General features: G+C 40.1%; 1 protein-coding gene and 1 long non-coding RNA gene across 2 annotated transcripts in view; one reads left to right on the forward strand and one right to left on the reverse strand.

The window, feature by feature from the left end:
- APOOL (apolipoprotein O like) overlaps window positions 1-20,819 on the reverse strand; it is a 71,192-nt gene that overhangs the window by 40,482 nt on the left and 9,891 nt on the right. The window lies entirely within an intron of this gene.
- LOC119469425 overlaps window positions 11,367-20,819 on the forward strand; it is a 25,292-nt gene continuing 15,839 nt past the window's right edge. The window contains exon 1 of the long non-coding RNA XR_005198222.1: window positions 11,367-13,113. This is a non-coding gene — a long non-coding RNA (uncharacterized LOC119469425). The remainder of the gene's footprint in view (window positions 13,114-20,819) is intronic.

Here is a 20,819-nt window from a genome sequence, read left to right on the forward strand (position 1 = left end):
TCTATGATAAAGTTCAATAGACTTAACTGAAACACATATCCATATATTCACTGGTCCTAGTTCTACTCCTTTGGGTCATATAGAACAGGTCCAGCCACTCTTTCCCAAGAAAACATACGTTAATTGCCCTTTGCTGACTTCTAAACCATATCCCTGTGTCTCCTAGACTATTTCTCAAAGGTATTAAAGTTTCTGACAATAACAAGTGCCAGTAAACCCATCTTCTGCTCTAACAGAGATACTATAATGGTACATTTTTTGAAATAGGAAAAAGAAAACATAAAAGCAACATAAAAGTCTTACACAAGCGAGCCCTGTTTTAGGGTAATCACCAGTCCCTAACAGTGGATCTGTATATATCAGAGTACTTATATTCTTTGGAAATTAATGAGTGAGTGAATCATCTCTAAGAGAATAAACTATCATTAAATCTACAGAGAATACCTGAGTATATGAGCCATGATATTATTTATTATACTGGTACATGGAAAGCAGATACTTTGCTGAAGAAGGAAATTTTAAACCTCTGCCTACATTTTCTTGTAAAACTCTTGGAAAAGACAGTAGTGGTACTTAAGAACAAGTAATCCAACTACAGTAACCAAAAGCTACAAAAATGTACCTGTACAATTTGAACCTTCCATATTAACATTGCAAGCAGTCTACTTCAAATGACTAAAATGCTGAAATCAAAAAGAAAACCTGTGGAAATGCTACAGGAGTAAAACCACCACCAAACTATAAAGACTTTAGCATCTCAATCCTCAAAGGTTTGGGATTCTATTATGCTTTAATTTACACTCTTTATGAGTTAGGTTTTTCTAAAAGGCCAATGAAAGTGGCACTCTCCTTCCCACTCTACTGAAATTTTACCTTCTTTTATTTGAATAATTCTTAAAAAAATTTTTTTAAAACACAAAAAAACTTTTTTCAAGCCATGAAAACTATTTTGTTTCATAGGACATTTTTAGAGTAAACAATCTCTGCAATAATCTTTACATTCAAATTTCTAGCTTACTGCTTGAATGATTAAGAGAGGACAGAATTTCATATGCAAGTAAATTAACAATTTTATAATGTACAATCTATGGGCTTAAAGATTATTTTTGTCATAAAAAATGTCATAAAGTTGCATCTATTTATTTCAAATTGGTCTATTTTATTTTGTGCAACTTTAGTCAAGTTTATTAATATTTCATGGATCTCTTTTTAAAAAAAAGTAAAAATTTTTCTATGCTCTCAAGCAGCTCACAGTTAGATATTCCTTGACAATGTGAAATAATTTACCTATGAAACCATCAAAACTACCTATTACATGTTTATATGTGTGCTCTTCCTGGACAGAGGAACATAATAGATTTTTTTTAAAGGATACTGATAATTCTCTAGGGTTAATGGTATGCTCTGTTTTCTTATTTCTTCTTGGGAAGCTTAGCTATTTGTATCTTCTGATAGTTTTTTACTTAGATTTTATATTTATCTGCTTAATAAATAATTCTAAACCTGTGATTTTTTTTCCTCTAAATAAAAGAAAAATATAATGAATAACTATCCATTGTCTGAAAGCAATCAAAATAAGTCTCAGAAGAAATACAGCTATATATATTAATTTTAATTAAAAATTTGGTAATACTACACAACCAATTTCCATTATAATTGCTTGAGATTTTTGATGTTCACTGTGATGAGAAACAGGTTATTAGTCCACTGGCATGAAGGAAGTGAGAATTAAACTGAGATCTGAAGATCAGAAGAAATATTGTACTAAACCAGGTACAGGGACTAAAAGTATTCTTCTAAAACAGATTAACAGCAGAAGCTAGCAATTACTGAACATTTGAAATAGCCCAAGAATAGTATTGTGCACATCACCTACTACCTATTTAGTATTTTTCAGTACAAAACCCTGGGAAACAAGTACAATTCTTATTTCAATTATTCAGATGAGAAAACAGATTTAGATAGTTAATGTGATCTGCCCAAAGTTATGCAACTGTTATATGATAGGGCAGGGCAATTCTCATGTAAGTCCAGTTAAAGTGGCTTATATCCAAAAGACAGGCAGTAACAAATGCTGTCAAGGATGTGGAAAAAAGGGAACCCTTGTATATTGTTGCTGGGAATATAAGTTAGTACAACCACTGTGGAGAACAGTTTGGCGGTTCCTAAACAAACTAAAAATTCAGCTACCATATGATCAAGCGATCCCACTGCTGGATATATACCCAAAAGAAAGGAAATCAGTATAGCCAACAGATATCTGCATTCCGTGTTTGTTGAAGCACTGTTCACAATAGCTAAGATTTGGAAACAACCTAAGTGTCCACAAACAGATCAATGAATAAAGAAAATGTGGTACATATATACAATGAAGTACTATTCGGTCACAATAAAAGTATGAGATCCAATAATTTTTAACAAGGATGAAACCAGAAGTCATTATGTTAAGTGAAATAAGCCAGGCACAGAAAGACAAATATCATATGTTCTCACTTATTTGTGAGATCTAAAAATCAAAACAATTGAATTCATGGAGACAGGGAGTAGAAGGATGATTATTAGAGGCGGAGAAGGATAGTGATGGGGTAAGGGAAGACGTGGGAATAACTGGTACCAAAAAAAAAAAAATAGAATCCATCCGATCTACTATTTGATAGCAGAACAGTGTGACTAGAGTCAATAATAACTTAATTGTTCATTTTATAAGAACTTAAAAGAACAACTGAACTGCTTGTAACTCAAAGAATAAACGCTTGAGGGAATGGATACCTCACTATCCATAATGTATGTTTTTCACATTTTGTGCCTATATCAAAATATCTCATGTATCCTATGTACCTACAAAACTTAAAAAATCATGAAAATAAAAAAACAGATTTGATTACAGAAGAGGAGTATCATAGTGAGGCAGAATGTTTAGGATTTGCATAGCAATTACTGGCTTTCAAAATAGAAGAAGTTATGAGACAAGCAATGCTGGTGGTCTCTAGGAACTAAAAAAGGCAAAGAAATGGATTCTCTCCTAAAACTCCCAGAAGGAACACATGCCTGCCAACACCTTGAGTTTTAAACATATGACCCCCAGAACTGTGAGGAAACAAACTTGTGTTGTTTTGGCCACTGAGACTGTGGTAATCTGTTACAGCAGCTATAAATTTATACAAGTGTCAATCCACCAAGAACCATTTTTTTAAACAACTAAACATTAGAACTAACTACACAACTAAACCACAGGACTCAGCAATCATACTTCTGGGCATTTATACCAGTAAAAAATTTTATATCCACATAAAATCCTGTATACAATTATTTGTATCAGCTGTATTTGCAACAGCCCAAACTGGAAACATTCACTTGGTTCTTGAATGGCAGTATGAAGAGCTTGATGAAACTTCTCCCTCAGGGAGACATCCATGAAACTACTAAAAATTAGCAAAGTCTCTGAATATTGATCAAATCATTCCCAATAAATTGAGATGCATTTATTCAACAAAATGTGTACAACTTGCTAAGAAGAGTGAGAGGCAATGGCATTTATGGCGACTTAAACCCTAACATATCAATAACGGAATTACATGTAAATTGTTTAAATATACTAATTAAGGCAGATATTGGCAGAGTGGGTGAAAAATCCTGACCCAAACTATTCATCTAACAGAGCATTAGTACAGAGAATATATATCAGATATCTGAGACTTCATCCTATATGGGAAACAGACATCACAGAGTTAGCCCAGGAAAGCCACTAAACAAGTAAGTGAACAAACATGCAACACCAATAACAAGCCTGAGGTGGGGTTGTGGAGTGTCATCAGAAATCAGAGTGGCTTCAGTATATTATCTAAAATGTCCATGATGTAGTTTGGATATTTGTCCCTGCCCAAATCACATGTTGAATATTAATCCCCAATAATGGAAGTAGGAGTTAGTGGTCGGAGGTGTTTGGGTCATGGTGGCAGATCCCTCATGGCTTGGTGCTGCCTTCAAGACAGTGGGTTCATGAAATCTTGTTGCTTAGAAGTCTGTGGTCCCTTTCCTTCTCCCTTCCTCTCTTCTTCCCTCCCCCTACTTCTCTTGCTTCTGCCATGTGAGGCACTTGCTCCAGCTTCACTTTCCACCATAATTGGAAGCTTCCTGAGAATCTTCACAGAAGCAGATGCTACCATGCTTCCTGTAAAACCTGCAAAACTGTGAGCCAATTAAATTTCTTTTCTTTATAAATTACCCAGTGTCAGGTATTTCCTTATAGCCATGCCAGAATGGCCTAACACAGAAAATTGTTATCAGGAATGGGGCTTTGCTTTAAAGATACCTGAAATTTTGAAAGTGGCTCTGCAATTAGATAATAGGCAGAGGCTGGAAAAGTGTAGAGGGCTCAGAAGATAGGAAGATGAGGGAAAGTTTAGAACTTCTTAGAGACTGGTTAAATGGTTTTGACCAAAATGCTGACAGTGATATGGAAAATGAACTCTAGGCTGCTGAGGTCTGAGATGGAAATGAAGATATTTTGGGAATTGGAGTGAAGGTCCACCTTGCTATGCCCTAGCAAAGAACTTGGCTATAATGTGTCCATGCCCTAGGCATCTGTGGAGGTTTGAACTTGAGAGTGATGACCTAGGGTATCTGACAGAAAAATAATTCTAAGTGGCAAAGCATTCAAGAAGTGAGGTGGCTGCTTATAACAGCCTACACTGAAATGCAAGAACAAATAAATGCCTTAGTTAGAAATTATAAACAGAAAGCAGAGCATAAAAGTTTGAAATATTTGCAGCTTGGCCATGAGGCAGACAAAGAAAAAGCTTTTTCAGGAGGGGAACTCAAACAGGTTGCTGAGCAACCAGCTGCTAGAGATAGCTGCATAACTAAAAGGGAGCCAAGTGCTAATATCCAAGACAATGGGGAAAAGGCCTTAGACACCTTTGTAGCAGCCCCTCCCATTACAGGCCCAGGGATGTAAGAGGATAGAAGGGTTTTGTAGGCCAGGCCCAGGGCTCTACAGCCCTGCACAGCCTCAGAAAACTGTTTCCCACATCCCAGCCAGGTAGAGTTCAGGCTACCACTTTGGAGAATGCAAGACATAAGCCTTGGTGGCTTCCATGTAGTGTTCAGCCTGTAGATGTGCAGAATACAAGAGTGATGAACACTAGGCACCCACTTCCCTGATTTCAGACAATGTATGAAAAAGCCTCGGTACTGAGGCAGAAGCCTGCTGCAGGGGTGGAGCCCTCATAGAACCTCTACTGTGGTAGTGCTAAGGGTTGGAACTCCCACACAGAGTCTCCAATAGAGCACTGCCTAGTGGAGCTCTGAGAAAGGCGACACCAACCTCTGGACCACAGAATGGCAGATCTACCAGCAGCTTGCACTTTGCACCTAGAAAAGCTACAGCCATTCAAAGCCAATCCACAAGAGCAGCCTTGGGGGATACACCCTGCAAAGGCACAGGGGCAGAGCTGCCCAAGGCCTTGGTAGCCCACCCTTTGCAGCAGTGTGCCCTGGATATGGAATATAGAGCCAAAGGAGATTATTTTGGAGCTTTAAGATTTAATGACTGCCCTGCTGGGTTTTGAGCGTGCATGGGGCCTTTAACCCATTTCTTTTAGCTGATTTCTCCGTTTTGGAATGAGAATGTTTACCTAATGCCTACACCCACATAGTATATTAGAAGTAAATAGCTTGTTTTTTTTTTATTTGACAGGCTCATAGGTGGAAAGGACTTGCCTTGTCTCAGATGAGACTTTGGACTTTGCAATTTTGAGTTAACACTGGAGGAATTAAGACTTTTGGGGACTGTTGGGAAGTTATGATTGTATTTTGCAATGTGGGAAGGATATAAAATTTAGAAGGGAGCAGAGGTGGAATGACATAATTTGGATATTTGTCCCTGTCCAAATCTCCCATTGAATTGTAATCCCCAATGCCCAACGTGAGACCTAGAGGGAGGTGTCTGCATTATGGGGGCAGATCCCTCAGGACTTGGTGTTGGCTTCATGACAGTGAGTGAGCTGTTGCAGGACCTGGTCATTTAAAACCGTGTGGAACCTCCCCTCCTCACATACTCTCTATCTCTCTCTCTTGCTCTTGTCATGGGAGATGCCTGCTCCTGCTTTTGTAGTCTGCCATGATTGGAGGCTTCATGAGGCCTCCCCAGAAGCAGATGCCGTTATGCATCCTGTAAAGCCTAAAGAATCGTGAGCCAATTAAATCTCTTTTGCTTATAAATTACCCAGTCTCAGATATTTCTTTATATCAATACACAAATGGCATAACCCAGTCCAGTTTACAACAATGGCTTGTACCCATACCCATTCAGAGCTCTGTTCTGAAAGAGCTATTCCAAAGAGCTCTCCTGCAGAATGGCAACTCCCATCTTTCCCAGTTCCCTTAGCTAAAAGAGATATTCCAGATGGATTTGGCAGATGGTGAAAACTGGGGGATACGCTTTCTCAACCAAAGCTTGTGCCCCATAGAGAGGATTCAGACAGGACAGCTGCTGGTGATAAGTCCAATCTCCTACTCCCTCATAGCTCTGTGTAACTGAAGAGCTGGTCTAGTAGTCAAAACATCCAAGTGGAATACTACATATCCCCCAAATATATGGTGCAAAAGTGTATCCCAGTTAGATTTGGCAAGGGTTCTTCCCAGGGGAGAATTGGATCAAGCCTGAAAACTGGCAACACCCTAACATTGCTAAGAAATTAGACTTTATCTGGATCAAAGTGCAGGGCAATTTATGCTCCAGATTATTATTAAAAAACAACAGAACTAACAGCAATCAGTGGAGACTAAGAGTTTGGTATAATACAAATAGAAGCCAAGAGCCATTATCGGGGAGATCAGAAAAAAAAGACAAAGAGAATGCCATAAAAACCAGTCATCACTAGTGGTCCAGAATACTAGGCATATGCCCAAGGCTGCATGCTCTGAGGAATGCCTGAAGAGAAAAATAACAATTATCTAGTCTTTGGCTGAATATGAGGCAACCTCAAGCTCCTTGAACTGTGAAAGCAGTCTCCAAGCCACACACAGAATCAACAGTAAAGGGTAAAAACCTTGCTGGTTTAAAATGCTTAATGACAACCTCTGGCCAACCACTGACTGATCACTAAGCTTGCTGACACAGGGTCAATCCCTAGAAATCTAGGACTAAAGATCAAAACAGAAAAAAAAAAGTATCTAGGCAGGGATATCTGAGACTTCATATCATGTTACAAATAGACATCACAGAGTAAGTCCAAGAAAGTCACTAAACAAATAAGTGAACAAACAACAACAAGAAGACTGGGGTGGGATGAAGGGTGTTGTCAGAAACCAGAGTTGGTAGAATATATCCCATTTACAACACAAAAATATAAAACATGCAAATAAACAGGAAGTTTTGACTCATACAAAATGAAAAAAAAAAATGGGCAATAGAAATTGTCTAAGAGAAAATCCAGATGGATGCAGTGATATTCTCTTTCTTATATTTTTGTTTTGAAAGCTATTTTGTTTTGAAAGCTATTATTTTGAAAGTTACTCCTACTCTCTTTTGGTTTCCATTGGCATGGAATAAGACTTTCCATTCTTTTATTTTCAGTCTATGCATGTCTTTATAGGTGATGTGTGTTTCTGATAGGCAACAGATCATTCGGTCTTGTTTTTTGTTTTTAATCCAATCAGCAAATGGATTACTTTTGATTGGAGAGTATAGTCCATTTACATTCAATGTTATTATTGACAAATAAGGACTTACTCCTGCAATTGTGTTTTCTGGTTGCTTTATGGTCTTCTCTTCTTTCCTTCCTGTCTTCTTTTAAGTAAAAGTGATTTTCTCTAGTGGGATCATTTAGCTTCTTATGTTTTATTTTCGTGTATTCATTGTATGTGGTGTTTTTTTTTTTTTGGCTAAGGTTACCATGAGGCTTACAAATGCTATCTTATAACCCATAATTTTAAGCAGATAACAACTTAACACAGTTTGCATCAATAAACAGACAAGGAAAAAGTAAATCAGTAAACATTCTATGCCTTAACTTCATTATCCCACACCTTAACTTTGTTGTTTCTATCTTATTGTATTATCTAGGTCTTCAAAACTTGTAATTATTATTTTTGATTAGTTCATTTAGTATTTCTACTTAGAGTAAGAGTAGTTTATATACCACAGTGACAGTGTTATTCTCTGTTTTCTGTGTACTTACTATTACCAGTAAGTTTTGTACCTTCAGATGATTTCTTATTGCTCATTAGCATCATATTCTTTCTGACTGAGGCACTTTGTTTAGCATTTCTTGTAGGACAGGTCTGTTGTTGACGAAATCCCTCAGATTTTGTTTCTCTGGGAAAGTATTTCTCCATGCTTAAAGGGTATTTTTGCTTGGCATGCTATTCTAGGGTAAATGTTTTGTTTGTTTTGTTTTTTCCTTCAGTACTTCAAGGATGTCATGTCACTCTCTGCTGGTAAGATTTCCACTAAAACGTCTGTTGCCAGACATAATGAAGCTCCATTGTATGTGACTTATTTTCTCTTGCTGCCTTTAGGTGCTTTTTTTATTCTTGATCTTTGGGAGTTTCATCATTAAATAACTTGAGGAAGGCTTCTTTGGGTTAAATCTGCTTGGAGTTCTATAACCTTCTTGTACTTGGATACAGATACCTTACTCTAGGTTTAGGAATTTTACTGTTATTATTCCTTTAAATAAACTTTCTACCCTATCTCTTTCTCTACTTCTTCTTTAATGTCAAAAACTCTTAGATTTGCCCTTTGATACTATATTCTAGGTCCTTAGGCATGTTTCGTTTTTTTTCTTTTGTCTCCTCTGTTTACAAATACCCTGTCTTCAAGCTCACTGATTCTATCTTCTGTTTGATAAATTCTAAGACTCTGATCCATTCTTTAGCATGCCAGTTACAATTTTCTGCTCCAGAATTTCTGCTTGATTTTTTAAATTATTTCAATCTCTTTGCTAAATTTATCTGACAATTCTGAATTTCTTCTCTGAGTTACCTTGAATGGCTTTGAGTTTCCTTAAAACAGTTATTTTCAATTGTTTATCTGAAAGGTCATATATCTCTATTTTTTCAGGATTGGTCCCTGGTTGTTATTTAGTTCATTTGGTGAGGTAATTATTTACTGGATGGTGGCGATGCTTCTAGATGTTCTTCATTGTTAATCGTAGTCTTCATTGTCTGGGCTTGTTAACATTCATCCTTCTTGAGAAGCTTTTCTAGATACTTGAAAGGACTTGAGTGTTGTGATCTATGCCGCACCTACTTTGGGGGCACCTAAGTCCAGTAACACTATGGCTCTTGCAGCCTCATAGAGGTACTACCTTGATGGTCTTAGAAAAGATCCAGAAGAATTATTTGCATTACCAGGCAGAGACCCTTGTTTTCTTCCCTGACTTTTTCCAAAACAAATGGAGTCCCTCTCTCTTCTCTGAGCCACATAGAGCTGGGGGCGGAGTGACACAAGTGTCCCTGTGGCCACCACCACTATGACTGTGTTAGGTTAGACCTGAAGCCGGCACAGCACTGGGTCTTGCTGAAGGCCTGCTGCAGCCAATCCCTGACTATGGCCTATGTTCACTCAAGGCCCTAGGTCTCCACAATCAGCAGGTAGCAAAGCCAGTCAGGCCTGTGTCCTTCCCTTCAGGGTGGTGAGTTCCCTCAGGCCCCAGGTTTGTCCAGAGGTGCCATCCAGAGCCAGAGACTAGAGTCAATGACATTAGAAGTCTACCTAGTGTTTTATCGCACTGCAGCTGAGCTGGCACTCAAAGTGTAAGACACAGTCCTTCCCAAATCAAATCACCCCTTTCCAAAATCAGAGAAGTCTCTCCCCATGGCCACTGCCACCTGATGCCCATGGAAAGTATTGTCTGACTACCACCAGTATTCCCGTAAGGCCCAAAGGCTCTTCTAGCAGCCTGTGATGAATGCTGTCTGACCTAGGACTTACCCTTCAGGACAGCTGGCTCCTCTCTGGCCCAAAGTAGATAAAAAAATAACATCCAAGAGCCAAGTCCTGGAATTAGGCACCCCAAGTACCTGCTTGGTGCTCTATCCCCCTCTGGTCAAAAAGGTACAAGACAAAGTTCCATTTAAATTTCCATCCACGTTTCTCAGGCAGGAGCTTGCCATGTAGCCACCACAGTTGGGAATGTGCTGAGTCTCACCTGAGGTCAGCAAGTTTCAGCGTCTCACCCAAGGTTATAAGTGTAGTATTAGGTATTGCTATTCAGGGCCCATGGGCTGTTTAGGTAGCAGGTAATGAATCCTGTGAGGACTGGGTCCTTTCCTTCAAGGTAGTGTGTTCCTTTTGGGATCAGGGTATGTCTAGAAATGTCATCCAGGAGTTTATGGAAAGGAGACCTCATGACTTTGACAAGTACCCTATTTGGCTGTGGCTGAGATGGTATTCAAGATGCAAGACTAAGTCCTCCTCAAGTAGAAGGAAGGGGTCTTTTTTTTTTTTTTTGAGCCATAAGCTATACAGCTTGTGCTTAGGGGAAAGGTGATGCCAGCACTCCCTCTGCCACCCCAGCTGGTATCTCAGTATATTACATGCCCCCTACCCCTCAGGAAATCCACTGTCTCTGGGCCCAGTTCAGTACTAGGACATTTCTAGTAGTTGCAGTCATCATGGCCTAGACTGCCTTTCAAGTTTATGTAAGGTCCCAAAATACTTTAGCTTATGGTGGCATGCCTTATGGGAACTCAAGTTTGGATGGCTGGGATTAGTTATTCCTCTGTGGCTAGGGCTGTTTCAAATGCTCCCCCCATGGGTGGGTGTCAGCTGAATTTCATCTCATTTTGCTTTCTGTTATAGTAGGGCAATAGTGAGTTCAGTGCCTCACAATTGCTGCCATCTCTGTCTCCTTAGAGCACAGAAACACTCTCCATACCACACCACTGCTGCAGAGGGATGGGGGGCAGGTGGTGTCAGTAATTCAAGACTGTTTGTCCTACCTCTTCAGTGCCTTATTCGGTGATATGAATTTAAAATCAGGTACTGTTAGTGCTCAGCTGATTTCTCATTGTTATGAAGATGCTTTTTTCGGTGTAGATAGCTGTTAAATTGATGTCTTTGCAAAGGGGATGATTGGCAAAGCCTTCTATTCCGCCATCTTGCTCTGCTCCCTTTTTCTTTGCCCATTCTTTAATGAGATTAGTAGCAGTACTAGTAGTAGTAACAGTATTTTGTTTAGTTCCTAGAGTCTGGATATTGGTCCCTTGTCAGGTGAATAGTTTACAGATATTTTCTCCAATTTAAAAGATTTTCTCTTCACTTGATCATTTCTGTACAGAAGCTTTGTAGTTTGATATAGACCTATTTGTCTATTTCTGTATTTGTCACCTGTGCTTTTGAAGTCTTACCCATTCAAATCTTTGCCTAGACCAACGTCCTAAAGTGTTATCCCTATGTTTTCTTCCAGTAGTTTTATAGTTTCAGGTCTTACAGTTTCAAGTCTTAAAATTTCAAGTATTTAATCAATTTCAAGTTGATTCTTATATATGGTGAGAAATAGGAGGCTTGTTTCATTTTTCTGCCTGTGTAAATCCAGTTTCCCAGTACCATCTATTGAAGAGGGTATCTTTTCCCCAATATATGTTATTTACACCTTTGCCAACATTTATGGTCAAAAATCAATTGACCATAAATATGTGGATTTGCTTCTGGACTCCACTATTCCCTTCATCTGTGTATATATATTTATGCCAGTGCCAAGATTTTTTATTACTATAGCACTGGAATAGATTTTCAAATCAAGTAATGTGATGACTCTGTCTTTCTTCTTTTTGCCAATATTATTCTGGCCATTCGGAGTCTCTTCTAATTGCATATGGATTTCAGGATTGTTTTTATTTCTGGGGAAAGTGTCACTGAAATTTTGATAGGGATTGTACTGAATATGTTGATTGTTTTGGGTAGTATGGACATTTTAATAATATGAGTTATCTCAATTTCATAAAAATGGGATAGCTTTCAATTTGTTTCTGTCTTCCATTTCATCAGTGTTCTAAAGTTTTCAGTGTACCGATCTTTCACTTACTTGGCTAAATTTATTTCTAAGTATTTTTTATAGTAGCTATTTTAAATGAAATAATTTTCTTGATTTATTTCTGGATAGTTCACTATTTGTTAGTATATAGAAACACTGATTTTGCATGCTGATTTTGTATTCTGCAACTTTACTAAATTCATTTATTACTTTTAAAAGATTTTTGTATAGTCTTTAGGGTTTTCTATACATAAGATCATGTTTTCAAACAGGGTCTTAGTCCTTTGGTGTTGTTATAAAGGAATATCTGGGACTGGGTAATTTATAAAGAAAAAAGGTTTATTTGGCTCACAATTCAGCTGACTGGAAGGCTAGATAAATGGCAAGAGAGGAAGCAAGAGAGAGAACGGAGGTACCAGGCTCTTTGTAACCACTAGCTCTTGCAGGAACTAATGGAGTGAGAACTCACTCATTATAATAAGGACTGCACCAAATCATTCATGGGGCATCTGACCCCATGACCCAAATATCGACCATGAGGACCCACCTCCAACATTGGGAAATAAATTTCAATATGAGGTTTGGGGGAAGAAACATCCAGATTATAGCATAAGGACAATTAAACTTCTTCCTTCTCAATTGAGATACCTTTTATTTCTCTCTTGCCTAACTGCTCTGGGTAGAACTTCTGGTAGTATGTTAAATAGAAATGTTAAGAGTGGGCATTCTTGTCTTGTGCTTGGTCTTAGAAGAAAAGCTTTGAGCTTTTCACCATTGAATATGATGTTAAATATCAGGTTCTAATATATGGCCTTTACCATGTTTAGGTACATTTCTTGTATAACTAAATTCTTGAAGGTTTTATCATAAAAAGATGTTGAAGTTTGTCAAATGCCTTTTATGCATCTATTGAAATGATCATATGGCTTTTGTCCTTTCTTTTGCTAATGTCTTATGTCACATTTATTGATCTGCATATTTTTAACCATCCTTCCAGCCCTTGGATAAATCCCACTGATCAGGGTAAATGATTATTTTAGTGTGCTATTGAGTTCAGTTTGCTAGTATTTTGTTGAAGACTTTTGCATCTAAGTTCATCAGGAATATCGACCTGTAATTTTCTTTCCTTGTCCTTGTCCGGCTTTTGTACCATGGTAATGCTGGCCCTGTAAAATGCACTTGAAAGTGTTTGCTTGTTCAGTTTTTGAAAAGAGTTTGAGAAGGACTGGTATTACTCCTCCATTAAATGTTTGGTAGAATTCAACAGTGAAGCCATCATGTCCTAGGCTTTTATTTGATAGGAGAGTTTTTTACTAGTGATTCAATCTCCTTACTCGTTAGTGCTCTATTCAGATTTTCTATTTCTTTGTAATTAAGTCTTGTTAAGTGTATGTGTCTAGGAATTTTTCAGTTTTTTTCTAGATTATCCAGTTTTTGGCATATAATTGTTCACAGTAGTCTCATGATTTTTAGTATTTCTTTGGTATCATTTGTAATGTCTCCTCTTTCATTTCTGATTTGTCTTCTCTCCTTTTTAGAACTGAGTCTAGCTAAAGGTTATCAATTTTATCTTTTCACAAAAACCAACTCTTAGTTTCACTCATCTTTTATATTTTTTTTTCTGGTTTCTACATCATTTATTTATGCTCTGATCTTTATTATAATTTCCTTATTTCTGCTAACTTTGGGCTTAGTTTTTTTTTTTTTTTTTCCCCTAGCTTCTTGACATGTAACATTAGGTTTTATATTTGGGATCTGGAGCCTGAATCCACAGGAACTGGCCTGGTGGTGAGAGAGGCTTGGCACATGGGACCACTGGGATGGGCCTGGAACCTAGGTCAGGGTTGTCTCAGCATCTCAGTCTATAGAGTCTGACTCAGTACTGGGGTGAGAAAGGACCCTGGGTCTGCTGGAGCAGGCCTGAACTCTGGGTTCTCTAGATCCTGGGGCCAGCATGGAGCTTGGTATTGTAGGAGCTGGTCTGAAATCTAGGATTATGGCACTGGCCTGGTACCTGGAGCCACTGGAAATGACCAGGATCCTGGGGCTGTAGAGAGAGACCTGGAGTCTGTGTCTGCAGATACTGGCTGGAGGCTGAGTATATATGTTCTTGTCTAGAGGCTAAGTCTTCAAGGACTGGCCCGGGTTCTGGGGCCAGACTGGGTCCTGGGTATACATGGGTGGTCCAAGAGCCTGGGTCCATGGAGGCCAATCCAGTAGTCGTGTCTACTGGGACAGTCCTAAACCCTGGGTCCGGTGGAGCATGAGACCATAGGAACTGTCCTAACACTGTACAGGCCTAGAGCCTATGTCTCTGAGTTCCTGCCTAGTGTCAGAGGCTAGGGGTGCTAATACAGCACAGGAATGGTCCTCAAGCCTACGGCCATGAAAACTGGCCAAGTGCTGGGGACAATCCTGATCCTAGTATCATTAGGGGTGGCCTTGCCCTGGGGTGGCTCTGGAGCCTGAAGCTTCAAGGACCTGTCTGGGGCTGGGGATAGTCTAGAGCCTGGAGTTGCTGGTGGTGGCCTAGCACTAGGGAGGCCTAGAGCCTGGGGCTAGAGGATCCTGCCAGATAACAGGGTGTGCTTTCAGGTGGTATCTGCAGGTATCAACTTGAACCTGGGGTGAAGGGGCTAGCCTGGTAGTGAGCAGACCTGGAACCTGTATCCACACATGCCAGCTTGATGACTAAGGCTGCAAGAGCCAATCTGGTGCTGGGGGTGGCTGAGAGCTTAGGACCACTGAGGTGAGCTCAACATTGAGGACAGTCCAGAACCTGAGGGTCCTGAGGTTGTCCTGATAGTAAGGCAGCCTGGAGATCAAGTATGCTGTATAGGTCTGTAGCCTAGGACTGTGGGATGCAGCCTGCTGCTGGAGCAGTTGAGCTTGGAGGCTTAGTCCACAGGTACTGACCTGGAGTCTAGGGATGTGGGGGCCTGCTCTGCATTGTGTTTTACTGATACAAGCCTGTTGCTGGTGTCCAAGGCAAAGTCTGGTGTCCATTGCCGTCTTTATCTCCATGCTACAATGCCTGGTGTTGGGGGAGGGGTGACATGGGCAATGTAAAACTGACTGTTCCTCCTACTCTTATCAATGCATCTTTTCATAATTCTGTACTACAGCCAGGAGCTGTAATTTCTCACTTGGTTTCCTTAGCTTCTATAAAGGTCATTTCATATATGGAGGGATATTTGAATTGACGTTTCTGTAAGGGAAGGAGTGCTGGAGAGTCCTATTCTGCCATCTTGCTGATGCTTGTCTCTGAGTCAGGGTTTTGACCAGTCATATTCTCGCCGATTCCACTGACACTGCCTCTCTTCAGTACCCCACCCCTAGGTCCTAAATCAGGGCTTTCACATGTTGTTACTGAGGATGCATTCCCACTACTCTGTGCCCTGGCCCCTGGGTCTTGAGCCAGGGCTTTGAATAACCGTCACTGGGGTTATGCTGCCACTGCTCTAGATTCTATACTCTGGGGCCTAAGTCACAGCTACCACTGCTTTGTGTCCCACTCCCTGGGGTCTGAGTTGCAGCTACAACCAGCTACCCTTGGGGCCATACTACAGTTGCACCACAGACCCACAGCCCAGGCCTCTTCTTGATTCTGTCATTGCTGGATCTGTGTTACTGTTATATCCCTTTCCCATTAAGTTAAGTCATTGTGTAATGTCCTAGAGACCCACCCTGAACTCTGTAGATGATGTAAACAAGACCATGTTGTAATCACTGGCACCACTACCCCAGCAAGTACGTCTGTGCCCCAGTCCCCAGATGCTACACCAGTTCTGTGCACATCTAACCACAGATCCTTTGATCTGCTACTACTCCCTAGGCACTGGCACCGCCATCACTGTCATAGCCTCTTTGGGCTGCTATAACTAAATGCCTTAAACTGGATTATTTATAAATTATAGAAATGTATTGCTTACATTTCTGGAAAGTCACATACCAAGGCAACAGAAGATACAGTCTGTAATGAGGGCTTGCTCTGTGCTTCAAAGATGGTAACTTCTCCCAGCACCCTTCCATGGCAGAAGGAATAAGTGCATTCCCTTCAATCTCTATTATGGGGGCACTAATCCCATTTGTGAGGGCAGAGCCCTCGTTATTTAATATCTTTCAGATAAGCCCTACTTATTAATACTATCACATAGGGTATTAATTTCCAACATATAAATTTGAAGGGAACATCCACATTCAAACCATAGCAGTCACTGAACATGTACCTCACCCCAATCCCAGTTTCACCACAGCTACAGTTGTGTGAATGCCAGCATGCCACAACCAGTACCTAAAGGAATAACCTTGGCTGGAATATTCCCCCATGAGAGAAAAGGAGTGCAGGGGGAACCCAGCAGCTAGCACCACCAAGGACCACAACAGCCCTAGTCACTATAGCCACCACAGACTGCACACATATAAATATAAGGCTGTCAGAAACATGAAAACATCAAGGAAATATGGTACCACTAAAGAAACACAGTAACTATGCAGTAAGTGATCTCAAATAAATGGAGATATATGTTATCTGAAAAAGAATTAAAAATAATTATTTTAAGGAAGATCAGTGAGATACAAGAGAACACAGAGAGCTCAATGAACTCAGGAAAGTAATAAACAAGCTCAACAAAGAGACAGAAATTATCAAAAAACAACCAAACAAACATTTTATAACTGAAGAATATAATGAATAAAATAAAAATGTAAAAGAGAGCTTCTAACAGCAGACATGATCAAATAGAAGAAAGAATCTGCAAACTTGAAGGCATATCTTATGAAATTATCCAGTGAGAAGATAAAAAAAGAATAAAAAATAGTGAAGAAAATCTGAGGAACTTGAGACACTATCAACTGAATCAGATTACATTTGAATGACTGTCCCCTCCAAATCTCATGTTGAAATGTAATCTCAAGTTTGAAGGTGGGGCCTGGTGGAAAGTTACCGGGTCATGGGAGCAGTCCCTCATAAATAATTTGGTGCTGTCCTCGTGATAGTGAGTGAGTTCTTGCAAGAACTGGTTGTTTAAAATTTTGTGGTACCTCCCCACTTGCTTTTTTGCTCCCACTTTCACCATATGACATGCTGGCTCCTCATTGTCTTCTGGCATGATGGTTAGCTTCCTGAGGCCCTCACAAGAAATATCTCAGCACCATGCTTCCTGTACACCCTGCAGTAATATAAGTCAAAAATAAAACCTCTTTTCTTCACAAATTAGCTAGCCTCAGATATTCCTTTATAGCAATGCAAAAATGGTCTAATACAACATAGATGCTAAAGTCCTCAACAAAATACTTGGAAACTAAATTCAACAGCACATTAAAAGACTCATTCAAGGATAGAAGGAAAATGGCAAATATGAAGCAGGGCTAACATGCACCTCTCACTTGGACAGACAGAACAGTATGTGGAGACTCACACTGTGAACTTTTGTTCCAAGAACCCCTACAGGAACATACCAGGAAAACCAAAAGAATTCACAGATCCTTTGATGGTAGCGGAGAGCAGCTGCAAATTCCATGAGACAGGTGAGTTTCCAAAGTGAGAGAGGGTGAAAATCTGCCTCCAAACACACATTCCCACTGGGGAATCTAAAATTCCAGATCACAGGAGAAGGATTTAACCTTGCCTAGAGCTGGAACAGATTTCAGGAGCCCCATGAAATATAGCAGCAGCAGTGGGGAAGAATCTTGTAGGCACTCAGAGTCTCCAGCTTAAACCCAGGAAAGCCTTACCTGACTATATCTCACAGGAGCCCTCAGTGAAGACAGCCAGCAGAATTAGTGAGTGGTCACAGGGTGAAAGAAGCTTCTAACTGAATTCTGTAATAATTTTGACTGGGCACAAACATTCTCGAGCAGAATCTAGGGGGCGAACGGGAACTGCTGCAGGTGCGAGCATAGGAGCTACCAACATTGTGAGCACACAGAGAGAGTAGAGGGCCTGAAAGCCATGCTTGCTTTCTCAGCAAGGAAACTTATGGCCTGGGGCAGGTCCGCGTTCTGTACACAGACTGTCTGGACCTAAACTGTTAGCAGGGCACTACAGAATCAAGATCGGCCTCACCAAATGCATGGGAGCTGGGTGAGTCCTTTCATTACTGGATATACCTCAAATCCCTGGAGAACTATACTACACAGCAGAGGTAGCCATAATCCCCTCTGGAAAATAACCCCATTAGCTTGAGAACCAACCCTCACTCCACGCCCACAGTGGCCTATTCAAGCCCTGTGCAGTGCAAGAAAAGTCTAAGTTCAAATCCATCTAACCCTGCCCCCACCTGGTGGTATTTTCCAACCTGCCCTGGTAACCAAACACAAAAGACAATAACTCTTGGGAGGTTTATGGCCCTGCCTGAGAAAACAGAATACTTCCCCTGGCCAACTTAGGACAAGCTTATATCCCACTACTACTTATATCCCACTACTAGCACCACAGCTGGTGTTATCTTGAATGTGTTACCTCCTGACTGGAGGCCAATTATCTCAGACCATTACAGCAAATCCTGACAGAATAACTCTGCTCCCAAGAAGGAAGAGAGCACCATGTCAGGGGATCACCCCATAGGATAAAAGAATCTGAACAGCAGGACTTGAGTTCTAGATCTTTCTGCTGGTGGGTAGTTTCTCATAGCAGAGATACAATTGCAGTGCTGGGCACAGTAGGGAAAGTCTGCACCTATACCCCAACAGGCGAGGAACCTCTGTGACCATGAAAGGTCTTGGAGAAGGGGACCTTGTTCCCCTCAGCACTCCGCTGAAGACAGAGCAGGGGCTTCCCCCACAGAAATGCAGCCTGGAGGAATGTACAGACAGGCTTGCTGGAACAATCCAGGGTGAGTGTATCCCGACAGGAGGAGCACATTCCAGGTTCAGGCCAGCATAAGAGGCAGAGTAACAATTCCTCCCTACTTGGAACATCAACATTCCTATACATGAAGTGATGTGCCTGTATGATCCAAGTAGGTGAAACACAAAGACAGTAGTGAGGCTATGAGGTGAATAACTTTCCTGCTGAGCTGGCACGGGAGCTGAGGTAGCTCCCACTCTTCACCCTCATAAAACCTCAGCAGATCTCACTGAGAGCTCACCCAGCAACCCTCATCAAGGTTAGGACCTTGGCTCACGGTTGGGCTTTATTAGGTTGGTGCAAAATTAATTGTGGTTTTTGCTATCACTTTCAATGGCAAAAAACACAATTACTTTTGCACCAATCGTATCTTAGCCACAACTGGTGACTATCCAGGGATATCTCCCCTGTTGGCCTGAAGACTGAATCATCAATTCAGTAAATAAAACAATGGAAAAAATTAAGAAAATAAATAAATTGTACACCTTGAGAGAATGAGATAGCCTTCAAGAGATCCCTGCCATTCCAACTCCATAGGAGACAGAGAACTCAATTATACACCACGACTATAACTACTGTAAATTTAACTATAGCATCAGGGAAAGTCAGCACACAAAGGCTCTCTTTATAGCTAAGGATTCATACAGAGTCTTCACCTCTACAAGCACAAAGAATCAAATTAGGCTAAAATAAATACTAAACTCTGGGCAGGGCATGGTGACTCATGCCTGTAATCCCAGCACTTTGGGAAGCCAAGGCAGGAGGATCACCTGAGGTCAAGAGTTTGAGACCAGCCTGGTCAACATAGTGAAATCCAATCTCTATAATCCCAGCTACTCAGGAGGCTGAGGCAGGAGAATAACTTGAACTCGGGAGGCAGATGTGGCAGTGAGCAGAGATCGAGCCATTCAGGCTGGGCAACAAGAACGAAACTCTTGCAGTGAGCAGAGATCGCAAACTCCAGCCTGGGTAACAAGAGCAAAACTCCATCTCATAAATAAATATTAAACTCTGATCCATAAGAGGGAAAAAAAGAAATTTAAAAAAAAAATTTTAAAGTCCAATAGAAAAAAAGATTCAAGAACAATTTTAAGAAACAGTCTACCTAAATGAGAAGAAACCAGAAAAGCAATTCTGGTAATGACAATACAGGGTTCTATAACAGCCCCACATAATCACACTGGCTCCCCAGCAGTGGATCCAACCCAAGAAGAAATCTCTAAATTACCAGATAAAGAATTCAGAAGGTTGATTATTAAACTACTCAAGGAGATACCCCAGAAATGTGAAAAAGACCTTAAAGAATTTTTTTTTTAAATACAGTATATGAATGAAACATTTTCCAGAGAAATAGATCAAAAAGAAAAATCAATCATAACTTCTGGAAATAAAAGACACACTTAGTGAAATACAAAATACAGTAGAAATTTCTAAAAATAGACTAGAACCAGTAGGAGAAAAAAAGAATTTCAGAGCTTGAAGACAAGCTTTCGAATTAACCCCATTGGAAAAAGACAAGGAAAAAATAATCTAAAAAAATGAACAAAGCTTCCAAGAAATGGGGGATTATGTTAAATGGTCAAATCTAAGAATAACTGGTGTTTCTGAGGAAGAAGAGAAATCTAAAAGTTTGGAAAACTTGTTTGAAGGAATAACTGAAAAGAAATTCTCCCGTCTTGCTAGTGATCTAGATATCCAACTATAAGAAGCTCAAAGAACTTCTGAGAAATTTATCACAAAGAGATTATCACCTAGACACACAGTCCTCAGGTTATCTAAACTCAAGGCAAAGGAAAAAATCTTAAGAGCCGTGAGACAAAAACATCAGATAAACTATAAAGAAAAACCTATCAGACTAATAGAAAATTTCCTAGCCAAAACCTTACAGCCAGAAGGGATTGGGGTCCTATCTTCAACTTCCTTAAATAATTGTCAGCCAGTAATTTTGTTTCCAGCAAACCTAAACTTCATAAGTAAAGGAGAGA

The sequence above is a fragment of the Cebus imitator genome, unplaced genomic scaffold (genome assembly GCF_001604975.1).
Source record: "Cebus imitator isolate Cc_AM_T3 unplaced genomic scaffold, Cebus_imitator-1.0 Scaffold653, whole genome shotgun sequence".
NCBI lineage: Eukaryota > Metazoa > Chordata > Mammalia > Primates > Cebidae > Cebus > Cebus imitator.